Source organism: Haematobia irritans, chromosome 4 (assembly GCF_050003625.1).
Source record: "Haematobia irritans isolate KBUSLIRL chromosome 4, ASM5000362v1, whole genome shotgun sequence".
In the NCBI taxonomy this organism is placed as follows: Eukaryota; Metazoa; Arthropoda; class Insecta; order Diptera; family Muscidae; genus Haematobia; species Haematobia irritans.
Window position 1 is genome coordinate 1,508,062 of NC_134400.1, and position 18,488 is coordinate 1,526,549.

An 18,488-nucleotide genomic window follows, 5' to 3' on the forward strand; every position below is an offset into this window, starting at 1 on the left:
CATAACAGAGGACACTCTGCACACCATTTGGATATAAGATATTGAGAAATTGTTACAAGTCAGTTACTCAAAAATTTCGCCTTAACTAACTAAAGTTTAACCACCGATTCATAATGATTTTGGCATTTATCAGAGTCTTATATTAAGCCCATTATCCTGTGCGACTGAAGCGACCAAGCTATTATGCTACGGTAAAACTGCAATTTCATAAAAAATCAAAGTATCACTCAATTCTACCAGGAAAATGCATCATCAACTCAAGTTTTTGATGATCATTTACATATATACGCCGGCCATAATTTTTCTTTTCAAATGCAAAATACATTTTCTTATTTTCAAGCCCATCAATCGTCAAGGATTCGAAAATTCGTTTTTAAATTTTTGTAGAATTTATTTTTAGGATGGCACTCACATGGATTAAGTGTTAAATTTACATAAATGACTGAGAATTACGCATGCAACATCATTTAAATGCGGTTGAAATCTCTACTACTATGACTAGATTGGACATCCAGTTAACATTCCTTTCTGGCATGGATGGGGGAATTTTTATTAAATTTGCATTCTAATGCATTTTTTCTTTCGTTATTCCCATTTAAATTTAAGAGCTTGTTAAATATACAAAAATCGAAAACACCGTAGCAAATCAACACAGACCAATTCGACTAAATCCCTAGGCACACAGACACTCTATGCCGCAAGAGTCGCACGGCGAGGTTAAATGTGTTGTTGTCAGAACATTTACAAATATTTCGTGAGTTAAGCTCAAACGAAATGCAGTCAATATTGTCTGCGGAGTCAAGCAGCCAAAGTCAAAAAAACACCAAAATTCACTTGAATTTAAACGAGGCGATGACGATGGCGCATTTGAGTTTAGTTCACCGTTGTATTGGTAAAATGGGCATAAAGTCAAGGTAGAAAACCCTGAACTTGTTGTATAAATTTTAAGATTATTTCGCCGGCACACAATTACGCCAATAAAAAAGCCACCCGCGCTCATGGCCTTCTCCACAGGAATATTAGATTACGTGTATCAAAGAATGGAAATTGATGCACTGAAAAAAATTTCTTATGTAATATAGGAGATTATGTGACTTGAAATTAAGGCCAAAATTTGTATTTCATATTATTATTTTTTTTTTAATTTGGAGTAGTTGTCGACTACCCATTAAGTGTAGTATCACAATGGATCCATAGATCTAGCACCAATTTTTTCTACCTGACCTCTACATTATAAAATTTTTTGCCCGTGCTAGGGTTAAATAAATTGGCACCACTTTATTTTGGGCTCACTTAGACCATTCAGTTCATTGTGATACCACAAGGGCTGAACTTCCCTTTAGCAATGAGAAAGTTTCACCATCATTACTCAGAGGTGGTTGAAACTGGGATTGAATAGATGACTCTTTGTAGTGGCTCCCACTGAAAAGTCTAATGATATCGTCCAATTAGGCAAATATTTGCCCTAAATGGGTGTCAAACCTATTTCCAGGAGCAGTTTCTTGTAAACTACTCTTATCATCACATCACGATAAAAGCTACAACGTTTGCTGGTTTGGCTGTGGCGACGAATTCTTTGTGGATTTCTGTCAAATATTTCCCCAGTGTGACCGCACCGTAACTGATCCAGAAATAACGAAGGACCACTATTCCTAGCCTCATCTAAAGGCATTTGGATCCCGGCTAACTGTTTTTGTCAGTGTGGTAATGGGCTGAGAGGAAGGACATCAATACCGTTGTACATTTACAAAGCGGTGAGATTGAACAAGGCTTTCAAATGCAATTGTGCGTAACAATTAAGTCGTGCTGTTGGCCTCCTTAGCGAATTGTTATCGTTTTCGGTTAACGTTTTCTCGCTTTTGTTCTTGGTGTTGTCACTGATGCAACATCACGACAACAAAACAACACAGTCTTTAGCTCCAGGATGCAGTGGGGGTGAATCTTTGGAAAAGAAGCTGGGTCAGTCAGGAAAATCCAGATGCCAAAGACAAATGGAACAGAAATTCTTGGGCATTTTAGTTTGACAAGTGGTAGAGAGCGCTCCTCGATTGTTAATCACGATTCCAAGTTTAAGGCATATTTGGACAACAATTGGCGAAAAACGGTTTCATTGTTCTTGCAGGCTACAGAGAAAAAAAGAAAAAAACAATCAGCCACCATCATACACAGGATCTTTATGAGGGTGGGGAAGTCTGTGTGCGCAAGCGTAGAAGGTATCAGCGGCAGCCGCAGCAACAATAAACGGATTTAGAACTCTCTGTTCAGCAGGGTCGTTGTGAGTACAACATGGAGTTGTTCAATGTTGCTGTTCTTGTTGTTGCTTTGTTGAATAATATTATTGCAGACACGTCGCGTTGATTTATTGTTAAATCGGGCATGAGTAATGGTGCAAAATTCGAGTACGACATTGAATGCCTCTTGTCGGCACAGTTGTAGAGCGCACTTGAGAGGCAAAGATCCACAACTCAGTGCACTATGACTAACCATCCTGGGCCTGGACTCTAAGCTAAGCTCAAAACCAGCCCATTCCAGAAAAGCAAGACCTTCTTGTTGGCTTGCTGGCCTGGACCAATGGAGGCCATAATAAATATTGGTTTTGTTTTGTTGGACAGTACGAGTTGGCTGGTTAGTCTTTTGTCGAAAAGTTATTTATGCGGGCAATTTCCAAAATGGATTTATTGATTAAGACAATCCAACAATCTCTCAGCCAGAAAGCCACTCAACCAGCTCTCCAGCCTTCGCCCTTATGGATGGAACAACAGCATGCAACTACAGCTAGAACAGCCACCAAACAAATTATTTTCAAATTGTCATAAACTTTGGCTCAAAGACATTTGTCATTCTTCAATGCTGCTGGCCTAACAGGCAGGCATTGTTTGCGACACCAGAAAAGAACAGCACTTCCTTTGTCTGGAAAACGACATGAAATTTCTCGACTATCCCTCCTTCACTTGCAGTCTGATTGCTCTCCTACTCAAACCCTCTGCCACCTTCTCCAGGTGCCTGTCGTTGCGGTTGGGCCTTGGCAGCATATACGGCTAAAGGTGTTAGTGTTGTCGTAGACTTTGTCGCTATCATTTGCTTTCGCGGTCTCGTGCCCCCTCCACATCCATGGCAATTGTAAATGTAATTGCATTTGTATTTGTGTAATTAATGTAACCTTAACAAGTGACAACATGTCTGTTGTTTTTAATTAACCATTAATTATGTTCTAATTATTCACTTCCAGTGTTGAGATATCCTTTTGTGTTCTCCTTCGCGTGGTTTCTTTTTGTTTTTCTCTGCTCGTTTGTTTTTACTCGCAATACCACAAAACCAGATAAAATGACTTTGGCAATGCCAACACCAAATGGCTGAAGTGTGTTACATAGATCTTCGGTTGCCTCAGTGTCTGCATGGTAGTAATTAGAAGGAACATTTTATAGTATGCTAATGGAATAATCAGCTCTAGTTATAGACGCATACATAACCGCAGACACCTACACTGAAAGAAGAGCTTCCAGTTCGGAGTAGGTTAGGTTAGGTTAGGTGGCAGCCCGATGTACCAGGCTCACTTAGACTATTCAGTCCATTGTGAACCACATTGGTGAACTTCTCTCAAAAAAAATTATAGTCCTTGTAACGCTTGTCCTCAATTCGGGTTTATTTGCTCTTAAAGAAAAGGCGAATATCAATTGTCTAAAATTTTGATCCAGGGGAAAAGTATTTTTTCTTTCGGTGTATAAAGGCGAATTTCAATTGTCTAAAATTTTGATCCAGGGGAAAAAGTATTTTTCTTTCGGTTTATACCTTTACGACAATTAATAGCGGTTTGCGGTAGAGATGTCAGTCTTACTTTGAAATTTTATATGGGCGAAAGAATGAAAAAGAACCTCAAAAATTTATTTGTATAGAAAATTTTGTCAAAATTTTATTTCTATAGTAAATTTTCAAAATTTTAATTCTGTAGAAATTTTGTCAAAATTTTATTTGAATACAAAGTTTTTCAAAATTTTAATTTCTATAGAAAATTTCGTCAAAATTTTGATTTCTATAGAAAATTTAAATTTTTATAGAAAGTTTTGTCGAAATTTTGATTTCTATAGAAAATTTCGTCAAAATTTTGATTTCTATAGAAAATTTTGTCAAAATTTTGATTTTTATAGAAAATTTTGTCAAAATTTTGATTTCTATAGAAAATTAAAATGTTGTCAAAATTTTGATTTTTTATAGAAAATTTTGTCAAAATTTTGATTTCTATAGAAAATTAAAATTATGTCAACATTTTTATTTCTATAAAAATATTGTCAAAACAGTATTTCTATCGAAATTTAGTCAAAATATTATTTCTATCTGTTGGTCAAAAAAATGGTAGATAGATAATTAGTAATATGGAACTAGGACCAATGTTTCTTGCAAGCACATTTTCATGCGGTTGACCACGAGTGGACTTAGGGTATATACATACAATTTTAAAGAAATATCTTTCAATTAGAATCCCTAAATAATTGTGAGATCACCTTAGCGTTTCATTGCAGGAAGCGAAGAAAACCTTTGGTTCCTTAGTCGTTGTCACTTGTAGAAAATTTCTTTAAATTTTTTATCGGCTTTGTTAGCTGATTTGCTTAGTCATCTTCGTAACTCCCACATCAGTTTACAGTTCCCTTTGATTGCGTAGATCCCTGGCTGGTCTTTCAGGCAAAGTGGAAACTGTAAAAATGGCAAACTGCATTCGTAATGAGTTTTACTGAGTTTTTGAGCGGTTTTATTTCTTTTTATATTTTGTAGCCACAAAACCTCTGACGACTATGAAAATGATGACAATAAGCATTTTGCCTACGCACTACAGCGCAGTAGCTTTAAAGAGCAATCGAATTATATATTCCTTCCATTCGCATTTTTCGCTCTTTCTTGATCTCCCTCTCCTTTTCCAGTCCTTTATGACCCTCATGATCCTCTCTATAGATTGCTATCGAAAAGGCAAAGCTCCAAGAGTGCTTTGGTGGTTATAGATTTTTTATTTTGTTTTGCTCTTGAACGGGTATTTCTCCCATGCATTTAGCTAAGCCTTAAAATTGTGCACATCTTCGTGGGTTCATTAACCGTTTATTCATATTTAATCGCACAAAAATGTCATTATGCTTTAGTTCTTAGACTTCAATGAATAGAGAAGCTTAGTGCTATTGATCAGCGGCAGCATATTATGCAAATTTCAACAACAATTTGCGACATCAATGTGTTCCTCCAGCACCTCTAAATAAACAATAAAATTTTAAATGAAAGATATACTCAAATCAAGGAATAATTAGTAAAATCTTTGAAAAAAAGACAACAACGTTTCTAATTGTTCTCCCTCAAAAAAATTATTTCTGTAACATCACAAACATATTCCGATTTAAACATATATATTTCCAGAATTTGTTATACAGATTTTTAAAAACCCAAACATTTATTTCCAGTTTGTAATCATTTGTTTACATGCATCAAACTGTCCTGCATGTACTTGTATTTGACTACAAATAAATAATAGTTTTTTACTTTAGATGAGTATTGCTCTCGAAATATTTAATTATCTAAAAAATGTGGACACTTCTTCCAGCAGAAACGATTCTGCCACGATTTAAATATTGTTCGCATATGCGAGTACCGATCGCCTTCCCCATTTGGCTCAATCGCACTCCCCTCTTACTATAGAATCGAATAGTGTGTAAAAATATGTGTGACACCCCTTAGAAAAGTTTTGAGATATTCAGATATAACACTAGCATTACTGAGAGGAGATAAACCAGCGATAGATTCCATGACCATTTGTCTACAATGCGGCATGCTAACAATTTGTGTTCGCCATATTCTTTAGTGTAACATATTTGCCATGAACAACCAATGAGGTCCAGTAGGGAACTTATCCACATCACTGGATTCAGCTATCCGGGGCGGATAAGAGCATACGATATCATCCCAAGGCAAATTGGTCCCAGTATCGATATACTAGCGAAACATCTATTTGACACCTTTGTGTGACTCAGAACCAATATGACTGATATTTTGCACTTCAATCGGTGTAATGGAGGTTTATTAGAGCTATATCGACCCATAATTGTTTAGATATGACTCCCCTATATGTTTTGGAACGCGTGGTGAAAGACCATTTAACTATCGAGTAATACATTCCCCGCATTTCCGCTAGATCTGGCTCGAATTTTCGTTTTCCCCGATATCTATACAAAATGGGTACCTCTCCAACTATTCCTTTGTATCTAGAATAGTCACTAATTGGTATATAGAAATCAAAAATAGATTATGTGAACTGGATATGACATGAGATTCCAAACAATCACCGATTCCTTGCAAAACACTAAAAATAAATGAATTCTTGAAATATTTACACACATGGCCCCGGTGCACTTTAGTGAGAATTATTTAACAATAAATTGTAGATATGACGTGATTTGATTGCCTTAATTCAATGTAGCTATGTGAGGCTGCAGCAGCCTATGTACTCTACTCGCATCAATTGTAGTTTCCAAGCCAATGAGATGCAATTTATAGAATATTCATCCTAGCAGAAAGGATCGTGCAGAGGAGATGGAATCAATATACGACCTACAGACAGATCATCAACCATAATAATAACAATGATGACGGCATTGACGTTAACAACAAGGATGAGGATGACGACGACAGCGCAAAATAATACACTCTAGCCCACAACACCAAAGCCAATACTTCAAACTGCAAATTGAACTTGCTCCAAGTGATAATGCAGAGCACGCAAAGAATAAAAGTCAATGTCGCCCTGATCAAAGCGTTAAAACGAATACGAGGAGGACGAAGACAACAGACATGCCAAAAGACAAAAGCAAAACAGGCCTTCAAAAGTGCAATGCAAAAAAGAAAGACGTATGGTTGGAGTATTGGACGGCCACAGTGAACGAATGAACAAGAAAATAAATGTGATGAGATGTTGAAGATGTGCAGATCGTTAAAATAATGCCGAAGATGAGGCTGTGCAGTCAGGATATGTATGGTACGGTATTGCTACTTACGAGGCTACGAACATGATCACCCAATGATTACCGACCAAATAGCTGGAGTACAGTGTGTACTAAAATTGGACAAAAGCATATTTATTCATTTTGCTTATTTCAAAAATGTTCTCAATAGTCTCTTTTAGACATCAAAGCGGAAATTTAAGGTTATATTTTATCGATCAGACCTTCTCTGACTGATTCAATGGTTGAAATGCCGACCTAAAAGGTAGTTCAATCTCAGACCTTGAGAACAGTTCGTAAATCCTTCAGCCAGTTCGGACCCGATAATGAGAAAAAAACAGTGTACCGCATTTGGTCATCATAATATCATGCAGACTCCAATTCAATCCCTGTTTCAACCGAACTCTCCGTCGCAGTAATGCTGGTTACTCTTATAAGGGCTTCAAAGCTTCTTTAAGGTTTTTCGCTCGAATGCGAAATACCGTTCGGACTCATTCGAGGGACAAAATGTCCTCGTCATTGAGCTAAAAACTCGAGCAGCACTCATGGGAGAAGTTCACCACAAATGCTATTACAATACACTACATACACACAAAATTTTTATACCCTCCACCATAGGATGGGGGTATATTAAATTTGTCATTCCGCTGGTAACACATCGAAATATTGCTCTAAGACCCCATAAAGTATATATATTCTGGGTCGTGGTGAAATTCTAAGCCAAACTGAGCATGTCCGTCCGTCCGTCTGTCCGTCCGTCTGTTGAAATTACGTTAACTTCCGAACGAAACAAGCTATTGAATTGAAACTTGGCACAAGTAGTTGTTATTGATGTAGGTCGGATGGTATTGCAAATGGGCCATATCGGTCACCTTTAAGTATAAAGGGTGATTTGTTAAGAGCTTGATAACTTTAAAAAAAAAAATAACGCATAAAATTTGCAAAATCTCATCGGTTCTTTATTTGAAACGTTAGATTGGTCCATGACATTTACTTTTTGAAGATAATTTCATTTAAATGTTGACCGCGGCTGCGTCTTAGGTGGTCCATTCGGAAAGTCCAATTTAGGGCAACTTTTTCGAGCATTTCGGCCGGAATAGCCCGAATTTCTTCGGAAATGTTGTCTTCCAAAGCTGGAATAGTTGCTGGCTTATTTCTGTAGACTTTAGACTTGACGTAGCCCCACAAAAAATAGTCTAAAGGCGTCAAATCGCATGATCTTGGTGGCCAACTTACCGGTCCATTTCTTGAGATGAATTGTTCTCCGAAGTTTTCCCTCAAAATGGCCATAGAATCGCGAGCTGTGTGGCATGTAGCGCCATCTTGTTGAAACCACATGTCAACCAAGTTCAGTTCTTCCATTTTTGGCAACAAAAAGTTTGTTAGCATCGAACGATAGCGATCGCCATTCACCGTAACGTTGCGTCCAACAGCAACGAAAAAATACGGTCCAATGATTCCACCAGCGTACAAACCACACCAAACAGTGCATTTTTCGGGATGCATGGGCAGTTCTTGAACGGCTTCTGGTTGCTCTTCACTCCAAATGCGGCAATTTTGCTTATTTACGTAGCCATTCAACCAGAAATGAGCCTCATTGCTGAACAAAATTTGTCGATAAAAAAGCGGATTTGCTGCCAACTTTTCTAGGGCCCATTCACTGAAAATTCGACGTTGTGGCAGATCGTTCGGCTTCAGTTCTTGCACGAGCTGTATTTTATACGTTTTTACACCAAGATCTTTGCGTAAAATCTTCCATGTGGTCGAATAACACAAACCCAATTGCTGCGAACGGCGACGAATCGACATTTCACGGTCTTCAGCAACACTCTCAGAAACAGACGCAATATTCTCTTCTGTACGCACTGTACGCATTCGTGTGGTTGGTTTAATGTCCAATAAAGTAAACTGAGTGCGAAACTTGGTCACAATCGCATTAATTGTTTGCTCACTTGGTCGATTATGTAGACCATAAATCGGACGTAAAGCGCGAAACACATTTCGAACCGAACACTGATTTTGGTAATAAAATTCAATGATTTGCAAGCGTTGCTCGTTAGTAAGTCTATTCATGATGAAATGTCAAAGCATACTGAGCATCTTTCTCTTTGACACCATGTCTGAAATCCCACGTGATCTGTCAAATACTAATGCATGAAAATCCTAACCTCAAAAGAATCACCCTTTAGCTCCCATATAAACGGACCCCCAAATTTGGCTTGCAGACCCTCTAAGAGAAGCAACTTTCATCTGATCCGGCTGAAATTTGGTACATGGTGTAAGTATATGGTCTCTAACAACCATGCAAAAATTGGTCCACATCGGTCATTAATTATATATAGCCCCCCTACAAACCGATCCCCAGATTTGGCTTGCGGAGCCTCTAAGAGAAGAAAATTTCTTCCGATCCTGCTGAAATTTGGTACATGGTGTTAGTATGTAGTCTGTAACAACTATGCAAAAATGGGTCCACATCGGTCAATAATTATATATAGCCCCCATATAAACCGATCCCCCGATTTGGCTTGCGGAGCCTCTAAGAAAAGCAAATTTCATCCGATCCGGCTGAAATTTGGTACATGGTGTTAGTATATGGTCTCTAATGACCATGCAAAAATTGGTCCACACCGGTGCATAATTATATATATAGAAATTTGGTACGTGATGTTAGTATATGGTATCCAACAACCGATCCCCAGATTTGACCTCTGGTGCCTTTTGGAGAAGAAAAATTCATCCGATCTGGTTGAAATTTGGTACACAGAAAAAAAATTCACGAAAATTTTTCCAATTAAAATTTTAATTAAGTTTTAAAAAATATTCAATTAAAAATTTAATTGATTCAACAAATTTGTTAATTGAAACAAAAATTAATAGTGTCAATTAATTTTTTAATTGGATCAATTAATTTTTTAATTGGCCTTCAATTCATTTTTTAATTGATAGTATCATTTCTGTGATTGAAGACATTTCAATTAAAAAATTAATTGGATCAATTAATTTTGTGATTGAACCAGAAAAAAAAATTTTTTGTGTGTACGTGGTGGTAGTTTATGATATTTAACAACCATGCCAAAAGTGGTCCATATTAGTCATAATCATATATAGCCCCCATATAAACCGATCTCGAGATTTGGTTTTGAAGCCTCTTGGAAGAGCAAATTTCTCCGAGTCAGTTGAAATTTGGTACATTGTGCTAGTATATGTCCGTTAACAAACATGCCTAACTAGGTCCATATCGGTCTATAGTTATATATATCCCTCAGATAAATCGATCCCCAATCACACAAAAATTGGTCCATATCAAGTTCATAATTGTATATAGCCCCCATATAAGCGACCCCCATATTTCAATTCTGGCTCCCTACGTACCGTGCAAAAGTCCATATCGATTCGTAATTATTTGTAGACTTACCTATGCATACCTTTTTTGTCTAATATGTACCACGTATGGACTAACGCACAATTTAAAAAACGATGTTAAGAAGTTTTAAGATACCACAACCAAATTAATTCGATTGTGGATGACAGTCTTTCGTAGAAGTTTCTACGCAATCCATGGTGGATGGTAAATAAGATTAGACCTGGCCGAACTTACGGCCATATATACTTGTTTTTTCTGATTCAATCACGAAATTAATTGATCACGAAAATTATAGTATCAATCACAGTTTTAATTGGGCATAAAAAAATACTTGATTAAAAAATTAATTGATTTCATTACCAAATTTCAATTAATTTTTTAATTAAAAAAGGTATCTACTTTCAATTACTTTTTGAATTGGCTTAGTGGTTTTAGTTTGTTTAACAATTGATTGTTTGACTTGTTAATTGAAAATTAAAAAAAAAATATTCATCGCTTTTTTAACTGACTTAATCTTCCGAATTCGATTAAAAAATTAATTGTATCAATTAATTTTTTAATAAAAAATTTTAAAACCAATTAATCAACTTAATGTTTCATCTTGATTACAAAGTTTATTGTATCAATTCATTTATTAATTGAAAAATTCTCAACTTCAATTAACTTTTTAATTGGAAATATTTTGTTGATTTTTTATGTGCATTCTAAGTGGGGCTAAATTAACAGGCCTAGGTTAGGTTAGGTTAGGTTAAAGTGGCAGCCCGATTAAGATTCAGGCTCACTTAGACTATTCAGTCCATTGTGATACCACATTAACTAAAAGTACCTATTACATATGGGCACTTCTAGTTTTAACCGCTGAACCTTCTTGATTATTTTTCTTTGTTGAACCAACCAGATTGTTCCAAAAACAGTAGCAGACTGCTTAAGTTAACGTTTTCCAGATCCGCCAGTAAGCTGAAGCTATATGCTCCTAAAAGTTGCTTGCGCTTTACACAAAATGCAGGACACTCACACAAGAGGTGTTTAATTGATTCTTTTTCCTCCGCATCATGACAGCTCATACAATAGTCATTATACTTCGCGCCAATAGTTTTTGCAAAATCGCCTATCAGGCAGCGACCCGTTATAGCAGATATCAGGAGTGATATCTGACGTCTCGAGAACATTAGCATATCTAGTGTGCGGTTTAAGTTGAAATGGGGCCATATTTGCTTGGTGTCGTTACAACCCTTGCAATTCTCCCATCGAACATTTGCCATCATAACAGCCTTCTCACGCAGCATGAGCTTGCAGGTAGCTAGGGGCATACCAACAAATTCTAGTTCCCCTGGAATATGTAAGGTAGTCCCTAGCCTTGCCAACTCATCCGCTTCGCAGTTCCCCGGTATGTTCCTATGGCCAGGCACCCATATTAGGTGAATATTGTACTGCTCAGCCATCTCATTGAGAGATTTGCGGCAGTCGATGGCCGTTTTCGAGTTGAGGAACACAGAGTCCAAGGATTTTATTGCAGGTTGACTGTCTGAGTATATATTAATGCCCACATTTTTTGGAACATTACTTCTCAGCCAATTCGCCACCTCTCTTATTGCTAATATTTCAGCCTGAAAAACACTACAGTGATTAGGTAATCTTTTCGCTATTCGAAGTTCCAGATCATTAGAATATACTCCGAACCCCACTTGTCCATCCAATTTGGAGCCATCAGTGTAGAAATCTATATATTCTTTATTCCCCGGGGTCTGTGTGCACCACGCCTCACTGTTGGGGATTAGAGTCTCAAACTTTTTGTCGAAAAGTGGACTCGCCAAAGTGTAATCCACTACGTTAGGCACATCTGGCATTGTTTTGAGGACAGAACTGTGACCGTAACCTTTTTCCGACCACAGCGATAGTTCGCGCAACCGCACAGCCGTTGTTGCAGCTGACTGTTTGACCAAAATGTCTAAAGGCAATAGATGCAGCACGACATTAAGGGAATTTGTTCCTGTCTTGCTGAATGCGCCTGAAATACACAAACACGCCATACGCTGAACTTTATCTAAACAAGTCGGTTTCTGAAGTGCCGGCCACCAGACTACAACACCATATAGCATTATAGGTCTAACCACTGCCGTGTATAGCCAATGCACAATTTTTGGTTTCAGTCCCCACTTTTTTCCTATTGCCTTTTTGCACGAGTACAAAGCTACAGTTGCCTTTCTCGCCCTTTCTTCAATATTAAGCTTAAAGTTCAGCTTCCTGTCCAAAATAACGCCAAGGTATTTTGCACATTCACCAAAGGGAATTTCAATACCCCCTAAGGAAACAGGCCTAACGGGAGAATTGAATCAGAAATTGAGGCTTCTCATAATTTTGTGCTGTGGTTTGAATGTTTATACAAAAAAACTCTTAGCTGCAACAATTATTGCTAAAAAGAAAATTGCTTATATTTGATTGTTGATCAATGTTCCTTAATCTTTTGACCGACACTGTAATCGTCGTTGTGAATATCGACTTGTGGTTGAAGGCAAACGTTTTGCACATGCATTGCAGTGGAAATTGAAATTGATTGCAATTATGAAGAAGGTGAGAAGTGTTGGCAGTTAATGCCGTCGTTACTGACGATATGCTTTAGTGCCGTTGTCGTTCGCATTCGTGATGGCGGTAATGATACTTCGTCGTTGTCATGACAATAATGATGACGGTAATGATGAGTTCTCTGATGCTGATCATTGTCGTATGATGATCACCATGATAATGTCTTCGGCTCCCGCAGATGCTGAATGGTGAATGATTAGCACCCCTTTTTTAGGTGTTTCGTTGCAACGATGTTAAACGAATTTACAGGTGCAAGATTGCTTTGAAATGCCTTTAAATTCCGTATAATTGGGTGGGGTAATCCTTTATCTCCCGGGACATGTTATTGAGAGTGCTGCTGTGGCCATTTTATTGCATCATCGGCCTTATTTTCAACAATACTTCACACTTTCGTTATGAAATGACTAACCAGGTTACTGGAATTGAATTTCCTCTTTGGCAAATATTTTAGATGGCAAAGACGGGAAATCACCTTATGAGCTGTTGTGTTTTTCTTTTCTTCAGACTAAGAGATTTATGATGACGATTTCTGGTTTAGAGCTTCTATTATGTCCATTAAGGTGATCGATGATGATCTTTTGTCCACCATGCTTGTGTCTTTGTCGAACAGAGAGAAAGACCTGCATTCATGCACCTAACCTCCATTGTGTAAATGAAGGTAATGATTTGTCTTCATTTGTCAATTTTATTGTTGGCCATGGAATCCTTTTTCCCATTCATGCTGGTCGCCGAACATTATCTGTGGAGGTGTGTGAACACTGGTATTTCTATGGAAAAGCGATGCATCAAATCTATCAGGAACTCAACCATGTAAAAATGCTAATGACAAAATTACCTTTTGCCATGATGTCATAAAAGAAGCCATTAACATAACTCTTTGAGGAGAAGGGCTAGCAATCAAACATAACTCAAAGAGCGTTCTCATGACCCCTTTCTCTTATGGTGGCTGAATGGGCAGGGGGTTTTGTCGTAAAACGGAAATAAAACCAAGCACATGTCGAATATAAAACCCGCGTTCACAATTATTAAAATGGATAAAAAAAACCTATAAACAATTTTACCCTTTACGTTTGGTTATGGTCAGAACGGTCTACATTGTCTAGGTAACGCAGGGAGACGGCAGTCATTGAGCCATAGCCGCTTACAAGTGTAAAATGACAGTTTCATTAAACATTAATCAAAAATAAAAATATATTTCATAGAGGTCTACAAAAAATAGAATTGAATTGAACTAACCCCTCACGAGAAGAAAGGAAATTAAAGAAAAAAATTACAACTATTTACAGCTGACAGGTTGGACAACCCCTGACTGCGAGCATTCGATTGTTGACTAACTATCCACTTAGGAGAGGCAAGTGAGCCCCTGCCCCTTGCGGAGAAATTGGTGGTGCTGATGTTATTATAATTTCGGGTAATCGATCATTTTTTGTTATTCTCATCATTTCGCCTAAGCCAGAGAACAAAACAATGAACAAATTATGTAATTTTTATAAATTCTAAAATATCCAAATGCCCAGTCAGCAAATCGTACAAGCAGATCACCCAGGTAGATTCGAAATGAGCTCCAACCAAGGCCGGATACATACAAAAGGCATATGATCCGCATGTACTGTATAGTATAGTTGGAAAGGCCAAACCAATCGAAACTCTTGATATTAACCGAAAACTATGATGGGGCATTAACGAATTCCTGGAATTGAGAAAACCAAAAGAGGGTCATTTTAATTAGGAAGGAAGAATTTCCATGGAAATTTCAAAATAAAAATTTCACCTTGTAATTATAATAGCTTACATTTGTTAGATCCTGCTAAACTAGAGTGCTAACGATAGGCTTTACCACAGGCAAAGGATATGAATAGCTAACAGGAGTTAGGAGACCATATTCATGATACCATCATATGGTGTCTTTGTCTAGGACAAATGAAATTTGGCTCCTGTTTGTTAAAATTTTTACAACCCAAAAGCCGTTAACACCATCATAAATAGGGAGTAGGACCAAGGTCAAAGGAGTATACAAGGACAATGAAGTTGCTATAGTTTTTCAGGAACCAGACATCATAAAATCTTTAATGTTAGTAGTTTCACCACGAAACCTCTATGAATTAGCACAAAAGAAATCCCTCACTCAGGCATACACACTGGCATTGAGTTGCTTCAGTGCTATTGCTATAGTTTGAATCCTTTACCCTTCTATGCCAACTTTCAAATTAACACTTATCACCGAATTGGACAGTACATCAGCAAAACTGAAACGTGATGAAATGTATGCGGCAGCATTGATGGCATAGCCTAGGAAATTCATTCGATGACGATCAACACTTAAGTGTGAAAATTCCCATCTAGGCCTAGTAGCTATCTGCCACGAAAAAGATGCGCCCTAGAAAAAACTAAAACCGATGGCTGACCAAGAATGATTTGATTGGTATTGTTTGTTGGAAATATACCATGAAATTTAGTTTAAATTTAGACTCACGTTTTGATATTAGAATCCAAATTGGAAAATTACACCTTGCCGCTTTGATGCCTTTTGATGAGAAGAACGAACATCACCACATTGCAAGCTGGAGAATTGAAGAGCTATTTACTTTCGGGAATAAGCGTGCAATCCATGTACATACATACAGACTGCAGACTGATGATGACGATCATACATTGATCAGAATGTAAAAGGTCTCTCTGCTTGATTGCAGCAAAATGGAGGTGTTAACCATGAAATTTGAACAAATCAAATCGAACAGAACAGAACTTTGCCGCTCCTTTCATATGGAAAAAAGAAGCGAATCATGATTTTGGTGTTTGTATTTTGGGGTTGCACCTATCAATCAGCAGGTGTATTGTCTTCTCGAACGTCATCTATCTCATATTCTTTTTGGTTGTTAATAAGAGTAAGAAATGTGAAAATTAGAAAATTAAATAGAAACTGCTAGGTAAAACAATAGATCGCTGATTGAGTTGAACTCTTTCACCGTCAAAGGTTAAAAAAAGAGATACGAAAAATAAACAAAAGTGCGGTCGAAAGTTCAGCTGGGGCTAAACTTTTGTTCTTTCTAGCATAATTACCTCATGCTAGTAAATACCCCGAGGACAGCAAATTGCAATGGTATTTGGTTAGGACAACATTTTGTTTGAAAATTTAATGGAAACTTTGTCAAATGTACAGGAAAAATCCGTTGTTAAACTAATGCTTAAGCATATTAAAGATCGCGCAACCTAAATTTGAGGATGCACAATATACAAATAGTAAGGACAAATTTCTTCAAAATAATGAAATATTAATTAAAATAAAGTTTACAATATTTTTTTTTTATTAAATTTATGACACAAATTTTGAATTTGCGTCCCTATGTTAACTTTGAAATAAGGCAAATTTTTTCTTATTGCAAAGAAACACATTTTTGATTCAAGATATTCGTACTTAAATTAACTGAAATATTGAGTCTTCAGTTTTAAGATACAAACGGATCAAATATATGCTAAAACTTATTTTGAAGACTTAGCATCTTTGGTTAACAGTTTATTTCTGTGAATTAAGAAAACCTTTTTTACTTTGAAGTATCCATTATAATTTGTATTTTTAAACTGACATTTGTTTGTAAGCGAATAGTTGTAACATATTAACATACCAGGAAATTTGATAAATGTAATGCAAATTTGATTCTGTATCCTAATTTTAATTTTATTTATCCTAGATTTAAAGCCAGATAGGTCGCTGAAAATGTCTTTATTTTAAAGAAACTCGCATCTTTAGATCGGAAAGAATACCGAAATCCTTAAGGGAAGGATTTTCCATTCAAGTAATCTTTTTTTGATTGTGGTTATAATTTTTCTACTTTAATTAATTGTTGTTTTTATGAGAAGTACAAATGCTAGCTAAGAACACAATTTTCGCAAATAGTAGTTCACTTTTCCCAGTTTACTTTTTGTCTATGAACTGGCACAAATTGGGCATAGCACACGGTTTATATGAGGACTTATTTTAGAGCAAGTACGTCTTATGCATTTAAGACACAATTCTCTTCAAAATTTGAGTTTCGCGGTTTTGATACAAAGAAGCAAATTTGAATGTATTCATTTTTCTTCTACTTTTTTCCTCATAGCATATGAGGAAAAAAGTAGAACAGTGTGTACAACTTAAATATCAAAACTCAGAGAGCAAATTTAAAGACAATTTCATTAATTTGCAGGAATTTTTCATAATTATTAAAGCCAAGCGGGCCTTAGTCAAACAAAATTGTCTTTTATGTAAAGATACCCATTTTTAAGTTGAATTCCTTAACTATAAGGACAATGACTTCATTATTAATTTTTGGACAAAGAAAAAACTTTATATTACGTGATACTAAAGATTACACAACCTAAATTTTAGGTCGAGCAATTTACAAAATATGAAGGACAATTTTCTTTAAAATAATTAAATTTTAATCAAAATAAGGTGTATAATCTTTGCATCAAAAATCTTTTTTTTTTTTAATTTAGGACAGAAATTTTGGAAATTTGCGATCCTCTATTAAAGTCGAATGTCTTTGACCTAAGGCAAATTTCCCTTAAAGTAAAGAAACAGATTTTTAATTTAAATAAATTGTCATTAAAATAACTGAAAAGTTGAATCTTAAAATTTAGGATAAAAACGCTTCTAATAAAGGCTAAGACTTTTTTGAAGATTTAGCTTTTTTTAATTAAGAAAACATTTTTTACTTTGAAGTATCCGTTATAATTTGGTGTTTTAAAGTGTAATTTGTTTGCACGTGAATACAGCGAAAAGAAAATTCGACAAATGAAATTTCTATTCTAATTTCAAGTTTATTGATCCTAGATTTACAGCCACATGTCTTTATTTTAAAGAAGCCGCATCTTTGGATCGGAATCAATACCAAAATCTTTAAAGGAAGGTCAAAATCTTTGGATCCAAGTAAACTTTTTTTTTTGAGTGTATGGAAAAACGCACTCGTATTTTAAAGACAAGAAATTTTTGGCTTCATAGCAATATTTCTTTCAGGGTAGAAACTTCAAATTTTTATCGTTGAACCCACCCAATTGTATTCTTACTTACTTCAAAAACACTGAGAGTCTGTTCTAAGGTTTTTTCCAGTTCTCAAAAAATTAAATGCATGCCCATCTCCTTTAAAAGTTTGCGGCAGTGGCAATATGTTAGAACTAGCTTGGACTTATTGATATGACTGAAGTCTCCTCTCGCCGTAACATGGCTTGTTTAAGTGAGATATCTATGTCCTTAACTCCAAATACGATCCATGAGTAATATACAAATGATGGATATGCATTAAGATTAGCGGCGCCTGCCCTTTAGTACATGGTACTCGTATTCTCTAGTTTATTTGAGATCTAATGTACATTTTCAAATGAGTCATTAAAAGCACCAACAACTATTGGCTATAAATGGACAATTAATATGGGCATAAATCTCAATGTAAAAGATCCATGAAATTGAATACTTTGACGATTTAAGTGCAAAATAGACGCCAGGATAAAATTTGAATGGCTAAAATCACAGGTTCTTGTTAATTGCTTATTGGCAAGGTAAAAACCAAAGACCAATGATAATAAACACACCA

The 18,488-nt window shown here is 36.2% G+C and overlaps 1 long non-coding RNA gene across 1 annotated transcript in view; it reads left to right on the forward strand.

The window, feature by feature from the left end:
* Positions 1–18,488, forward strand: part of LOC142236353 (uncharacterized) — a 170,686-nt gene that overhangs the window by 121,940 nt on the left and 30,258 nt on the right. The window lies entirely within an intron of this gene.